Below are 17,160 nucleotides of genomic sequence, written 5' to 3'. Positions count from 1 at the left end.
CGCACCACCGAGATCTTTCAATCCGATTGCTCCTCGTTGACAATCTTGTTTAAGGTCTGTTGAGATACAAGCTCAACATTGGGTGCGTAACCCAGTGCATAGACTGGGTGCATAAAACCGTACGCACAAAGGTCGTAACGGTGCGTAAGCCGAGAGGCCGTTAGAGCGTTATTCCTCATAAGGAATAATTTTGGGAGTTAGTGTAGGAGGCTCATTAATGAGCATTGAAGTATGTGTCAGTACTCTGACAATACTTCTGTCTGTCCATAAGGACTTGTATAAAAAGCGTCGATTGAGCGCATCTTGTATAGAGTTACAGAGAGTTATTTTTTAATCTAAGTTTTGTGTGTTCTGCTCGCTCTCTCTCTCATTCTCTGTCTCTCCTGCATATGTTGTGTCGTGTTCAAAGATTTCCATTAAACCTTCTCTTTGTCATCTGTGTTACGTGGTTGTGTCTGTTACGCTTCCACACACGTTATTCTTTTACAAGGTCACGTAGGGTTCATCGTCAGTTCGCTTCTTGAAAATCTTCACCCATTTCCCCGCTATAGGCACCCGTAGTACCATTCCATCGAACTCACTTAGTTGGTAGGTTCCGTTGTCGAAAACTTTCCGAACTTCGTATGGTCTGAACCACCTTTTAGCGAATTTCCGGATTGTTGTGTGTTGATGATCCAAACTATTGTCATAGACTATCACCCAATCTCGTTCTTCAATTTTTCATGGTCATAGACGGTGCTTTGTGTTGAATCGACTATTGTTCTGGAACCGACTTTTGTTTTGGAACCATGGTTCTTGTTGTCGGCATAATGCTTCCGCTATGTCTTTCGGTCTTCTCTCTAGTTATTGTCATAGACACACCAACCATGGACTACGACGGAGCATGCATGATGGGGCTAAGGGCGTGGACCTTAAAAAGTTGGGAATGACACAAGAGCATGAAGACAGAAATGAAGGAGACAAGATGGAATGGAACAAGAATACTAGATTGATGTGTCAATGACTCGTGTTGAATCCCTTGAAAGGGACCAAGGAGGTTACAAGTATTTATACATGTTCCGAGAATTAATATCTCTAGAATATACTCGAGAAATATGTCTAGAATATACTCATCTCGAATATGACGTACGATATTTCTAGAATATACTACCGACTAGAATATTTTGATTCTGAAATGTACTATATGCTAGACTATATAATACTAAACCAATATTATATACAAATGCATGTTTATATCAAAATGGTTGAGTATGATATCTTGTAGATGTGAGGTTACGAGTTCAATCCTCACTAACTGTGTCGTGACATTATCCTCCCCTTTACGATCGCCTTTTTGAAACCGTGGTGTAGGGGTGAACGGGAATTGGAGCACTAACGGGCGAGGAACCATATGTTGTCCTCACCGGAGACTAGAACACCAATGGGTGTGAGTGACCATGTGCAGTCCTCACCGGAGATTGGAACACCAACGGGCGTGAGCGACATGTACGGTCCTCACCGGAGAGGAACCCCGATGGGTGTGAGCGACCATGTATGGCCCTCACCGAAGACTAGAACACGTACAGACGTGAGCGACCATGTGCGGTCATCACCGGGAACATGAACAAGCATGAGCGACCATGCAGCCCTCATCGGGAATTGGAACACGAACGGGAGTGAGCGACCATGCAGCCCTCACCGGGAACTGGAACATGAACGGGAGTGAGCGACTATGCGGCCCTCACCAGGAACTAGAACACGAACGGGAGTGAGCGAACATGTAGCCCTCATAGGGAACGCGAACAGGAACAGGTGAGCAACCATGCGGCCCTCACCGGGAACTCGAACACGAACGGGCGTGAGCGACCATGTGCGGCCCTCACCGGGAACTTGAACACGAATGGGCGTGAATGACCATGTTGCCCTCACCGGGAACACGAACGGGCGTGAGCGACCATGCGATCATCACTAGGAACTGGAACACGAACGGGAGCGAGAGACCATGGGGTCCTCACCGAGAACTGGAACACGAACCTTGGTGAGCTACCATGCTGCCCTCACCAAGAATTGGAACACGAACGGGCAAAGGAGTGCAAGTGAAGCAGTCAACTCGACTTCTTCTATTATGAGAGGGTAAGTCGAGGTTGACCCAAAACACAGCACAAATGGTAGTGCTAGCGAGAAACTAGCGTGATCCCCACCAGAAAAGTGAGCGGTTGTGACCCCCACCGGAACTTGAAGGTGAGTGATCGAAATCGGTCCTCGCCAAAGGAAAGTGGCACGAGACTTGAACTAAAATGAAAATGGAATGCGTGTGAGCAATGATCCGATCCCCACGAGAAGAGTGAGCGGTTGTGACCCCCACTTGAACTGGGAAGGTGAGCGATCGAAATCAATCCTCACCAAAATCTTCTTCTATCATGAGAGGTGCTAGCGAGAAACTAATGCGATCCCCACCAGGAAAGTGAGCGGTTGTGGCCCCCACCAGAAGTAGAAGGTGAGAGATCAAAATCGGTCCTTGCCAAAGGAATGTGGAGCGAGACTTGAACTAAAATGGAAATGGAGTGCAAGCGAGCAATGATCCGATCCTCACCAGGAAAGTGAGCGGTTGTGACCCCCACAGCAACTGGGAAGGTGAGCGATCGAAGGCAATCCTCACCAAAATTGTGATGCTAAATGATGCCTATAGATGATAATAATGACAATGAAGAGGGTGGAACAATGATGATGATGAAAGACCATGCAAAGTAGTGTTGATGAGGATGAAGCTTGGCGAAGAGGTGTTGAAAATGATGATGTCAAAGACAGGGATGTTGATGATGGTAACTCCGGAAGCAAGGACAGTGATGATGGTAACTCTAGAGGCGAAGGCGATGACGAAGAAGGGTGATGCTTCTAGTTGGAAGGGATTCAAATTGTCACAGACACACCAACCATGGACTACGACGAAGCATGCATGATGGGGCTAAGAGCGTGGAACTTAAGAAGTTGGGAATGACACGAGCATGAAGACAAAAATGAAGGAGACAAGATGGAATGGAACAAGAATACTAGATGTGAGGTTACGAGTTCAATCCTCACTAAGTGTGTCTTTGACGTCACTGTGTCGTGGCAGTTGTCGTATCCAAACCACTAGTAGTTCTTCTCAACTCATCTCTTCATTCCACGGCAGCACTGTCCATGTCGCAATTGCGGTTTCCGCCAGCATTACCAGTGCTTGGCCGGTCATAAGTTCCGCTGGCATATAACCTATCACGGAACTATGCGTTGTGCAATCTACCCATAGTGCATACGAAAGCATCTACGGCCAAATTTTCACCCTTCCATCGCATGCTTTTGCAAGTGCTTTAACGATTGGACTATGTCCTCGTTCGATCTTCCCGTTGGCTTCCAGATTGTATGTCGTGGCTAGTGTTAATCGTACTCCATGTTTGGTGAAGAATTCCCTAGCTTTATCATAGTCAAGTTCTCCCTGATCCGCAATCACTTGTCCTATGCACCCGTACCTACAGAACACTTCTTCCAAGAGAAATTGACATATTGCAAAACATGTTTTCCTCCTTAGCGCCTGACCTTCTACTTGGTTCGTCAGATCTTCCCGAGCTAATACCAAGTACTTCTTTTGTCTGATCCCGGTGGGCATGGCCACAATGTCGACCATCCATTTGAAGCTGATTTTCGGTGAGAATGTCAGATGTAATTCATCTCGGTGCCGAACTCCTGAGTAGATTTGGCATTTCTCGCAGCTTCCCGTGAACTCCACTACATCTTTGTACATATTCTTCCACCAATATTTTTGCTTGATCTTCGAAAATGTTGCCCATGTTCCCCGATGTCCAGCCCAATCGGATTCATGAAATTCGAATATTATTCGATTTCATTGCTCTTTTGTTCCGACTACCCGCAGCGGTATGCCATCCGGTCTTTTCGGCTCCCTCCAGATTAATCCATTGTTCAAGAAGAACTTCCATACTTGCCGCTTCTTACTTCGGATCTCAGCTCTCTTTTCCATATTGTCCGATGATTCCTCGATTTCTTTTAGCACCTTCCCGATCATCAGGCTTTCTCCCTCGTATTCGGCTTCCCGAAATTCTTGGATTACGTTCACCCGGCATATGTGCTCTAAAGTAGTTTTCGGAAACTTCTTCATTATCGGATTCGGTTATGTCGTCTCCGAACCATGCCCTTGAAAGCATATCCGCTACCGCATTGTCTTTTCTGGAGATGTGTTGTACCTCCGGATTAAGCAACTTTACATATGCAATCCATCTTAGCATAGCCATATCCGGTATCGTACAACACCGCATCATCCCGAGTATCAGAAGACAATCTGTTTCGATCACTACTTTGGCTCTGATCAAATAATCTCGATCTGATTTTATCACTAACATGACTCCCCATAATTCTCTTTTAACTTGTGCATATCCGTGTTGCCTTTCATTGAGAACTTTTGCTCCGAATTGGATCAGATATTGCGAACCATTCGATTCGACTTGATTGATGACCCATCCGATCCCGATTGAACTTGTATCAACCATCACTATGATCGGTCGGTCATAGTTTGGCTTCTTAAGTGCTTTTGCCCTCCGTAGTGTTTTCTTGAGCTTCTTTATGGCTTTGATATGTTCCGGCCTCCATTCGAACTTCTTACCCTTCCGCAGCAAGTGATAGAGTGGGTCCGCAATGTGTGCATAGTGTGGAATCCATATGTGATAAAATGCACATGCACCAAGAAATCTACGAACTTCAGATTGTGACTCGCATATTTCTTGTATAGCTTGAATCGCATCAATCTTGACTAGTGACGGTCTTCGGCCATAGGGCCCAGATAGATGTCTGACTAGCAATATCTCTTCTTGTCCAAATGCCGATTTCTCTCCGGAGAGTGTTAGGTGCACATCTTCTAACTTCTGTAGCACTTTCTCGCAATCGCGAATATGGTCAACTACAAACTTTCAGCATCCTCGATCATCCATAGTCTCATCTTTTTCTTCCACCGCACATCCTTTCATCGGAATGTCATGTAGGAACGACATTGTTATCTCCGGAATGCAGTCTCGGAGCACCTTGTTCATTGCATTCAGCATATGTGCGACCGAGTTTGTCGCTCCTTGTGGTATCATGCACATCCGAACTAATCCTATCGGTGTTTGCATTGTAGTGATATCTCGGCTCTGCACGGCTAGTTGGAATTGGTCATACCCGGAGTATAGGTCTCCGATGGAGTATATCGCATGTCTGGCAAACACTTCCACAAATTCGTCCACTATCGGACCGACTCTGAAGTTCCGGATCGTGACTTTGTTCATCGGTTGCAAATCTTGAATGAATCGGAGTGACCCATTCTTGTTAGGAACCGTAAACCATCTATTTGAGTACGGAGCATTTGATGGCTCTAGAATCCCCATCGCCACCTTCTCCTTGAGCAAGTCAATGATTTTCGGAATATGCGCCCGTGGCACCGGAATCGGCTTCAGGTTCCACGACACATGATAAATCGAGAAGATCACCATCGATTCTACTATCTTCGGATTAACGCACCCTATCTCTCTTGATGTGAATACGAATGCTTTTCCATGTTGCTCCAGCATCTCACGAAACCATTCTTCTTCGTTCTGTAAGAGGAACCCACCTCCACCGATCCGAAGTTTCTTCCAGGTTTCATTCGTGAAGGCATGTCCGATATCCACGGACTTCCGAAGTGTCAGATCTCTCGAGACTTCTTTCCTCTTTTGTTCGCTATTGGCGGGTAACGGTCCCGCGGACAGTTTCACCTTCTTTTCCACGGTCTTATATTTTGTACATACCATTGCTTCTTCTTTGCGGAGCGCATCCGGCCCCATTTTCGCAATGATCTCGTAAATCTCAACTAATTCCACCGGGACTACCCAGTCTCCCTGGCTATTCTCTTCCACAAGCTCTTCAAGCCATTGTAGTGTGCTCCCATTGAACACTTCTTTGACTACTCCCACGATTTCTTCATCTTCTTTTATGATTGATGCAAACCATAACTCATCTTGCACCTTTCGGAATTCTTTCTTCATTACTCCGGTTATGTCCGTGTATGTACATGCCCCATCCAGACCGATTCATACTTGTTTTGCTCTGAGAGTTTTCTTCCTATGTGGGGTATTAGGGCTTCTCGGACTATCATTTCCCCACTCCGCAACAATCCACTTTAAAAAACCATTTTTGGTTGGGACAAGAGCTCTCTCTTGTTCCTTTCGTGATTCGATGGCATAGTTAGGAATTGGATGGTTTTCCCTCTGCTTTGGCTCCAAATTCATGCAAAAGCCGCTCCACTATCGAGCACCTTTGTCTCCATCCGTGAAGCCGTGATAAAGGGTTGCCCGAGGATCACGGAATGTGAGACCTCATCTTGAACAAAGAAATTTTGGTCAATCTCCACATCTCCGATCTTCACCGTCATATCCGGACAAGCCGCAAATAGATCTTTCGTGGCTTTTGTGGCTGCCCGGATCTTCCATCCATGGCTGGTGTTTATAGGCCATTTCCCCTTTTGGTAGAACTCCTTGGACAACAAATTGATCTCTTACCCGTGATTAATCAATGCTAGTATGGGCTCTTTGATGTTTCCGAATCGGACCGTAGTTGCGTGTGCCCAGTGTGGCCTTGTGTAGTGGGAGTTCGGAATTTCATCCTCCACTTTCGTGTCATTCATTAGAACGGTATTCTCATTCACCCTTGGAGCATTTTCCTCCGTAGTTTGTCTCTTTCGTTTTACGAGATCGACAAGAAGATTGTGGAATTCCTTCTTTGTTATTCCGAGTAATTCCCAACGAGAAAAAATTCCACCAGACTATCAAGGATTCTCTCTTCGAACACCTTCTTTAGGTCCGTCCTTTATTCGATGTCCGAAGCGAGTTTGAATGCCGGAATTGTTTTTCCTTTCCCCTTCCCTTCAGAGTTCCAACTCTCCGGTGTCTCTGATGGCCTGGCCGCATCATCCGTGCACCATCATTTCTCATCTACATACACCTCATGCAATTGACATAATGCATGTATGTTATTCTTATCTACGGGGCACTCCCATCCCATAGCTTCCCGAATGCCTTCCGCAGTGCTCCGGAGTTCATCAAAAGCGACTTTCTCCGAGATTTCTAGCACTTTCGGCCAAAAAGATGTCTGTGCTCCAGATGACTCCCCCACACGTATTCCCGCAGTTGTCGCATAATTTCTTTTCGCCACTATCTCCTCTAGGACCTTCTTCATGCCGCCTTTTCGGAAGTTCGGCCGGAGTGGTTTCCGAGAGTCCATCGAATGAATCTGATTTCCCTCGTAGTAGATAAGATCCCATCATAGCGTCTCCTTGTGCTCATCACAATCCTTCCGATCATGTTCAGTGCTATCGCACCATATGCACCGACGGTCCATATACTTGGAACTTGTGGGACAGTCTTCCAACTTCTTCACCACTATGATTTTCAGATTCTCCATCTCGTTCAGCAACTGCTCCACCGTGGTTGCATCGATTCCCTTCTCGGTCGTAGTCTCCCGAGCCCATGGTTGATGGTCTTCCAATCCGGATCTTGATTTTCGGATTCGGTTCTGAAACCCTCTTTTCTTCATTACCAAGCCATTGGCCCCTTTTTGTGTATCGCATGACAATGTCCCGCACGTTTTCCCATGTATTGGTAAGGCCACTACTCTCAGTAGTCATGTCCTCTAGAAGCACTCCAAGGTCTTCCCAGTCTCGGACATCCACGGCTTGTAAGAACATGATCATTTTGTGCAATGTGAGGATAGCTTGATCTCTTGCGGACAACCTCCCAAATCGACTTTCGAATGCCGAAAACACATCAAGGACCTTCAGTCCCTTGTCCGGCATTTCCATCCAATCTTTGAATCCCCTCCGCTTTGCCTTGGAAGAGTCCTCGTAGCGAACGTGTTCTTCAGCGCTTCTTCAAACGCTTCCCACATCGGATTTTGTTGTCATATCCCGTGGATACTCCCTTGAAGCCCGTCCGTAGCCACCCGATTGAAGGATGTCACTTGCAATCCTTCCGATATTCCGCACCGTAGCATCTCCGCCTTGTAGTCCCGCAAATAACGTGACACATCCTTCCCGTTGAATTGCTCGTTCCGTTACACAAGCCGCTCTACTGCCGCCGCAATCTCCGACATCGCGCGTTGTTCTTGTAGCATCCGCTCGAACATTGTCATCATATTGTTAGCCTCTTGTTGATTTTCCATCTCCTTGCCACCCATGTACACGTCGAGTTCACCAACTGTGTCGTGCCTTTCGGCGCTGGATCGTTGCGTGAGTCGGTTGGGAACCGCTGGGGTTTTGGACTAGGAGGAGGAATAATTTGAGACGAGTTTAGTTATGAATATGAATAGATTATAAGAAAGAAAGATATGAAACTCGTGAATCCTACGAGTATAGTGTCTTAATTAATGTTTAGGAAAGAATATGAATTTAGATTGCAAGAGAGAAATAGATGGCAAATTCGGGAATCCCACGAATATAATTTATTAATCAACCCTTATAAAAATCAACAACCATATGAATTTAGATTGCAAGAGAGAAATAGATGGCAAATTCGGGAATCCCACGAATATAATTTATTAATCAACCCTTTCTTTAGTACACCATCGTTTTCTAAAATTCAGCCTCATTAAATCTGAAGCATCATCTATTCCATCAATCCGCTCATATTGGGCCCTCAATGTAGTTATTAACATGTGCCATATTAGCTTAATAGATTCTGCTGTAGGCCGTTTGTTTGCTGAAAATACCCTGGTACATCTTGCGGTCCAAATGTTCCATATGATAATGGGTGCTAGCATAGTACGTAAAATTCGTGTTCGTGTAGTATAACATTCGTTTTCCTACTTTGGAAAACGAATGTGAATGTTATCCTAACATTCTTGTGTTTTTTTTTTGTTTTTTTCCCATTTTTTTAATGTTTTTTTTTGTTTTTTTTTTATTTTTACGCTTATCTACCTCATAATAAATAGTTAATCCAAAAGTATGATATTTATCATTCTTTGAGGGTGTTTTTCTTTCGCGAATGATTTAATCATTCGCGAATGCGAATGCACGTATGGTACGTATGGTTCATACTATGGGTGCTAGCAACATCCATAGATCTTCAATTTTCTGCTTCTGGGCATTACTTCTAGGTGCATTGTTACCAGTGATCAATCGAATAGTTCCATTCTCCCCTCTGTACATAGTTGTACATGTGCTATCAAATTTCTCTACGTCATCATCAAGACAATTCCAACAAGCATGTCCCCAATTGAGGGTAAATGAGCTAGAGGCATGGCAAAGCAATTGTAATGCCCTTCTCCATACAACCATACCTTCATGACATTCCCAGAGACAATGGGAAATGCTTTCTAGTTGTCCACAAGTACATCTAGGGTCTACATTGGGGCCTTTAGCCCACGCCCCTACTGGCAAGGCTCTATGCACAATAAGCCATAAGCACATCATTATCTTGCAATCACCACTGTCATGCCATATCATTTTCCAGAATTTAGCTAATCTCCTTTCACTAATGCCCTCTTGTATCCAAAATTTACAAGCTGCAATATCTTGGTGTTCTTGTTTTAGGATAATTTGCCTCCCGATTTTCGTGTTGTACCTGAAAAATTGCACCAACTTGGCACCATCACTTTGACCTTGAGTTTTCTAGAAATACATCGCGAGGTCCCATGATAGCGTATTTGAATGCCCTTCTATCGGCCAACACATTGTCGTTGGTTTGAGCTCACTCGGCTCGGGGTCAACTATCATAGCCTTTCCATTTTTTGCAAGCAACCTAATCGGCCTTTCAGTTTGATAGGCTGGTTACTCACATATTACCCTTCTATGCTCTATTTTGTAGTAGCATGCCTCATTAGAACCGGCTTTCATTCCCTGAATTCCAATTAGATAATTTTCAGCATCGATAAGTCCTGTCCATTCCATTTCAGAGGGACTTATGGTTGCATCTTCCAAGATTTGCCCGCTGCATGCAAAGGCATCTGTCATCCTCATTAGCATGCATTTACCCATGTTTATCCTCCATATTCTAGCATTTTGAGTGCCCACATCATTACATAGAAATCTCTTCCAATCTGCCAATGTATTCCCTTGGGCATTGATTAAATTGGCCCATTTGAAGCCTGCTTTTTGTCCTATCATCAGCCCATCCACATCTCTAATTAATGGGTTCCAAACAATAGGCATGTACATTCGAGCATATGCATCATTTCTCCACCTACAAACGATTCCCTTTCTTATTCCATTCCATGCCTTCATAATTCCAACAGCACATATATTCTGTGTACATCCCCGGTATTTGGGTCGCATTTCAGGCACAAACCCCCAAAAAGCGCTACTTGGCCAACTTCCACCATGTCTTGGCAACCACATCTTCCATCTGCGTCGCCAGAGAATCTTCCAAGGTGCCTCAGGTGGTTGCAAGCTCCTGACCACCAATTTGCCTACCAAGGCCTTCGTTTGCACCACATGATCTATTAGTCCCACCCCACCTTCACTTTTATCTTTTATGAGTGTAGTCCATGCAACCTTTACACAAGCATGTTTTTCCTCAGTGCCCCCCATAAGAAATTTCTGATCAACTTTTTTATCAATTTCATCGACTTGGGTGCGATTATCCAACATGCCGCAGTATGTCATATAGTGGCCATTAGAACCTGATTTGCAATCACAATCTTGGCAGCAAAGGATAGTTTTCTTGCATTCCACCATATTAACTTCGCTTTTATTTTGTCCACAAGTAGAGTGTAGTGTTTTGAGCGATCAATGTCCATCTCGATTTTGAAACCCAAGTATCTAGTAGCTTCTCCTCTCCTCAACCATCTGAAATTAGGGTTTGGAGCCCAATTTACCACAGGCTTATTGCTAATCCAAATGCCCACAGATTTATTCCAGTTTATATTCGCACCCGACCCCCTACAAAACTCATTTATTGCACTTTGTAGTCTGTCCAAGTTGTTTGCATCCCCCTTAACATAGATTGTTGTATCATCAGCATATTTTGTATCAAGCATCATTCCTACATCCTCGGGTAGGGGAAGGCCTTGTATTTGCCAATATCTATCACTAATCTGATAATGCAACCCTTCCACTACAATAATGAATAAGTACAGGGCCAATGGGCATCCTTGGCGTACCGATCGTATCATCCTAAAGCTCTTCCCCAAGCTTCCAGCCATTAAAACCTGGCTGGAAGCATCCCTATAAAAGGCAGCCAATCCAAGGATCCATTGCTGCTCGAAGCCTAGGGCATCCATCACTGCTTCTAGGAATTTCCATGAGATCCTGTCATATGCTTTTTCGAAATCAAGTAACATTACTGCTAGGTCCACTCCTTGCTCCTCTGCCCATGCTGAATACTCCCAAAAAGTTATCACATTGTCAACAATGCTCCAGTTTTCGAGGAAGTCAGTTTGCGTAGTATGTATTATGTCCCCTAGGGCCGTCTTCAATCGACTACTTACAACTTTAGCCATGATCTTATATGCATTAATGAGAATCGTCAAAGGTCGCCAATTATCAAGTATAGTTAGATCTTTACCATCCTTGGGAATTAAATAATGTTTTTCTACAGTGTTCATGCACACTAGATGTCCCTGAATAGCTTTTTCTACCATGCTTTTAATTTCTAAATATACTACTCATGCACTCTAGACTTGCATGAGTAACTTTTTCTTTATTTGCATTTTTCTTCTAAATAAAGTTTTTACGCACTCTAAATGTGCATGGGTTGCTTTTTATAAAATAGGCGTAAATATAAGTCTTATATCTATTAAATCTATACTTAGATCACTGATATGTTAGTACAATGGTAAGGTTTGGGGTTTGTTTACATGGAGGTATAGGGTTTGAATCTTGCCCTATGCATGTAACATATATTTTAATATTTTCTTTTATTTCTTTATTCATACTTAATCAGATAATTCTTACATATTTCACGTAGTGTGCGAATTACACTACGACAACGTGTCAAATCCTTCACCATTGTAAAGATATGTTTATATGTATAGTTTTTAGAATATATGATCTAATATCATAAGAATATTCTAGATTACTCTAGATTATAGAATGTCCTGGAATATTCTAGAGTGTTCTATATACTAGAACCTTCTAGAATACTCTATAAATATTCTAGAATGTCCTAGAATATTCAAGAGTGTTCTATATTCTAGAACCTTCTAGAATACTCTATAGGGACTTATAAATAGGGATCTACTAATCATCCGAAAACCTAATTGGTTCAACACCATTCTTGAGCTCCATGTTGCATACTCTTTGTAATCCATCTTATAGTGCAATATAATACTTTCCTTTCAATTCTCTCTCTCTGTCTTAACACACACACTCTCTCTCTCTACTTACATTGGGTGTGTAAAAACACTACTTACAATGGGTGTGACCATTAAGTATGGTCACCCACTAACTACACTACACTACATGGGTAATGGAACATGTTGAATTGCCAATAGGCAAGACGAACATTCCACCGAGGAAAGGATTTCCACTTGCTCCAATAAAGAAAATTGTCACATTAGTACTCCCTTCAACTTTCGTATCTCTCTCTCTCTCTCTCTCTCTCTCTCTCTCTCTCTCTCTCTCTCTCTCTCTACGTGGAAAGAGTTTGAAAATGTCAAAAAACACTTCCTTACAAAGTTTCTACAAGTTAAGAAACAAACGCCCTACACCCTCCTCCTCCTTGAGACAGAATCGCTTCCCATTGAGATCATGGCCATGGAAACGGTTGTTGAATACATGCTTAAGGTTCAAAAAAGTCCCTCACATCGACTTCCTAGAATTGCATGGGAAGCGAGCAAAAAGATCCAAAAGACGCATAAAACAAAATTTTGTGTTCCAGTTGGATGCAAGATATAGGAAAACGGTTTGGTAGATGGGATGCAAGACACTTGCTTCATGATGCATCACTAGATTCCTCTATAAATGATGCCTTTTTGCAACGCCAATGTATCATGACATGGGACAAATGTGGAGGCTCACGTTTCACACATTATACTACACATGTTGCACCTAACTACAAAACCACATTCTTCACAGAACAGGGAAACCGTACACATCAATACATGTTATAGCCCATCCTATTATCTACCATTCGAACCATTGCTTCCATGCGACTTAGCCAACATGCATTGCGATGTGAGACAGGGCGTTAGGGCACAAGTGATGAGAGTGACCGGCTATGCACATTTTTCCGTAAACAAGTTCGTGAATCTAAGTATCACACTTTGATACAATGCTCTGCCTTTGATCATATGCAACCATGCTTTCCACGTGTCTTCGATCAAGCCCAACCCTTGCATAAATTTCTCTCACAACCACAATGTGCACTCTCGATTGCAACATTCATTGGTAAAGTTCTTGAACATCGATAGTCACTACTCACTTTCACACATATCATATGAGATGTAATATTTTTGGTCTCATAGGTCATATTTGACCTCCGAAGACGATAATATAATCTACCTATCTATCTATCTATCTATCTTGACAAACCCCACCAAGTAAGAGTTTAATGATGATCTGGTTTTATCTTATTTCTACATTACAAGGAGAGTTTGAAAGCAATCAAGGGACCTCGGACACTAGTGAAGAAGCTAGAGGCCATTTCCTCCTGAAATGGGGAGGTTCGCCTATGGTACAGATGGTGGATGGCAATGGAAAGTGGATTTATCAACCACCACGGTGGTTGTTCCCTCCGAAGGCACCAAACATTGCAAATAGGTGGGTGTTGCCACGTGAGGAGATTGGAGGATGTCTATGCTGAATTAGGGTCGTATGAGGCTCACCTTGTTGAGGGTATGTTGTCGAGTAATATTGTGCTCATCGAATGCATGTTGTTATACTCGAAATCCGATTTTGTCTAAGGTTCATATGTGGCTCACAACTCAGAGGGACGGTTGGTGGGAGACTCATAGGTTTTGTGGCTCGTATCCATGACGAGAAGGTTGTTCATCCCTCTTGGTGCGATGATTATTAGCTTATTTTTTGTTGATTCCTTTGTACTTGTTTGTCTCTTCGTAGCCATGCAAGTTGACATGTACAATATGAGATGTATAATATCCTATGTACATTGACTTTACTACTGGAAGTAGTAAATTTTTGGAAAAAAAAACTTGCCATAGTACTCTAAGATAATCAATTTATGGTTCTAGTTTTTAAGATAATAATCTACCCTTAGGTCAAGAAAAGAATGCCATACCAAATTTTCTTTTTTCTTTTCTGTTTCGTTATCCATCTAAGTACATTTAATTTGGGGAAAATGCTTAATCAGCACGTGAAATGTGCTAATTAAGTTTTGTAATCATTTATTAGTTATATATATTCTCTCTCTATGAAACAATTAGTTTTGTTGACCAATGGTGCTTAATTAGTTTTGTTTTCTGTTTCGTTATCCATCTAAGTACATTTAATTTGGGAAAAATTCTTAATCGGCACGTGAAATGTGCTAATTAAGTTTTGTAATAATTTATTAGTTATATATATTCTCCCTCTATGAAACAATTAGTTTTGTTGACCAATGGTGCTTTCCACGGTTTGAAAACCTCTAAGAGTGCAACTTATATTTTGAAGTATTAAAGGAATTATACTTTATTTTTCTGTGAACAAGAACGATGAACAATATGAGAAGAACACCAAAGAATGTTCTTTATCATGGTCACCACTCAATGCCCTTTCCCTCCTACTTTGTAAAATGCAAGAATAATATATAGCATGCTTTTCCATCTCCTTTGCCTCCCTTAGTTGGCTTTGTCAAGCCAACCTAGCACCATGTAGTGGACAATGTCACACTTAAGTTGGGAAGGCCAAAGAAAATGTTTTGTTTCCTATTGAAACGATTAAAAGTTTCACAAGCAACAAATCAATACATTGTGCATAATACGAAGATTATGTGCACATGGATCACAACCCTTATAAGTTATACCCCTTTCATTACCCAGGCCAAGATCACATTGTTGTTAAATACTTACTTAGCATTAAATACGTGTAGAATACGTATTCTATGTATTCTAGCTTTTTTTTAATACTTATAATACGTATTTTATAGATAAAATACATTAAATACTTAGAATACGTGTAGAATACTTGTAAAATACGTTAAATACTTAGAATATGTGTAGAATACTTGTAAAATACGTTAAATACTTTTTAAATTTTAAAGATTTTTCTAAAAAAATAGAATTTAAAAAAATAAAAATAAAAAATTGAAATGATAAATACTTGTTAAATATGTAAAATACGTGGAATAGTCAAATTTTTAGAATACGTCAAATTTTAAAAAACGGCAGTTCTAAAATGTAACTCTAAACATAGATAGAATACACGTTTTTTAACAACTATGCAAGATCATTAGTGCTTCTTTATACATCTCCATGTTGGGGTAATTTGTAATGGATAACTTTAGGAGACCCCAATACAATTTTATTGAACACATATTGCACCGCTAGTGAACTCTCTTGTAAACAACTAAATACATATTTGAGAATATCTAAATATAAGGCTCTCTTTGAATTTTTTGTGAGGTTGCAACATTAACTCCATAGAATTGATAATGTTACGTTGCAAAAAAAAGGGACCTTAAAGAGTGCATCCTTTAGGAGCAAAGGGTTAGTATACATTATCCCAAACTCAAACTAGGAAGCCTTTTTAAAAAGAGCCCCTTATTTTGTAAAGAGACTTTTATGATCAACTTGTTCATGTGCAACACCAAAAACAAACGTATACCAATGAATATTGGATTGAATTGACCAACTTATTGTTGCAAAGTACAAAGTCGGCCACCATATCCTTATTTCGAGTTTAGTTGCGTTGAATAACGAATGAATATATAAACTATAATTTCTTTAGATTTAACTAGTGATGACTTCCAAAATCTCTTATTGGATATATATATTAAGACAATAGAAAGTGTGCATTTGCATACAGTTTCTTGTGCTTCTCTTCTCTCTCCTTTCATAGGCAAAAGTTCAACTCAACCTATAGCCTTTAAAGCAATTGGAAAAATTCCCAACTTTTTCTCTCAAATCTTAGTAAATTTATTGTTGCTTTTCTATAGAAAATGTCATAACTTCGAAGAGTACAACACCAAAATTTGCAATCATTGGTGCTCTAAAATCCTCTAGCTATCATCTTTCAAATGTTAGGTCATGTGATAGAGCTTGTTAATATTTGTTTAAGGATATCAATATTATTTAATATTCCTTTAATCACATCCAATGTATAAGGATATTGATAACATTTTATTTGTTACGGCTTCCACTTTTTTTTTCCAAAATGAAGCTACTTTCCCATTAGTTAGGAAGGATTATTACAAAGAGACTGTACAAGGAGGCTTATACATAGATCGAGGAATCTCCCTCCGATTAGGTTCAAGAAAATGAGACTAGCTACATCGCCTTTCAGACTGAGTACTTAATGTAAGTACCTATAGCTAAAATTGATGCCCTTCAGTGCGAGACACCTCTTGGGGTCGACAGCGAAGGGAGGGTGGTAAGTGAGCCTGAAACAGCTAGCGTGGGAGCTGGTAGTTCCACCTCAGGCCACTTCCTCCTTGTGTCACCATAGGCGTGTTCCGCCATTTCTGCCAAAAGCACAAACGAGCAGTAACCACGTCATTGGAACAGCTTCCACTTCTAAGTTCAACATTAATGAATCATATCAATAAGGTTAATTAGTATGAGCAAACATGAACTATGTCGTGATATAGAAAAGTCATGGTTAGGTGTATACCTAGTCTTAGATGTTTCTTAAAACGTATAATTACCCTTATCTTTTAGCAAGGTTTATTCTCTTTGCTTATCTTTGCTTAGATCAAGGATGACATTGTGGGCCACACCAAATATCTAGATTTCTTAAAGTTATTGTCATTATGTGCATCAACTACCTACCAAAGATAAGAAAATTAATACCATTTTGTTTGAATTAGAATACATTTTCACATCCCCTTCAGTAATCAAACAAGTTGTTTTATGTAGTCTCATATGATATCGTGATTAATTTTTATTGGTAGGAATGCCCATTACTTGTTCGCAACACTTAAATAAAAAAATTCAGAAAGGGAAAAGAAAGGGAAAGTTCAAGGTAAATGATGGTTCTTTCGTGGAAAAGTTAGAAAGGTCAATTAAAAGGGATGCCTAAATTTATACAATTATATT

This window comes from Azolla caroliniana, unplaced genomic scaffold (assembly GCF_043228905.1).
Source record: "Azolla caroliniana isolate FFs.n. ecotype wild unplaced genomic scaffold, voAzoCaro1.0.p SCAF_7, whole genome shotgun sequence".
Classification (NCBI taxonomy): domain Eukaryota; kingdom Viridiplantae; phylum Streptophyta; class Polypodiopsida; order Salviniales; family Salviniaceae; genus Azolla; species Azolla caroliniana.
The sequence above is the reverse complement of the archived record's forward strand: the minus strand, read 5'-3'. Positions refer to the sequence as shown.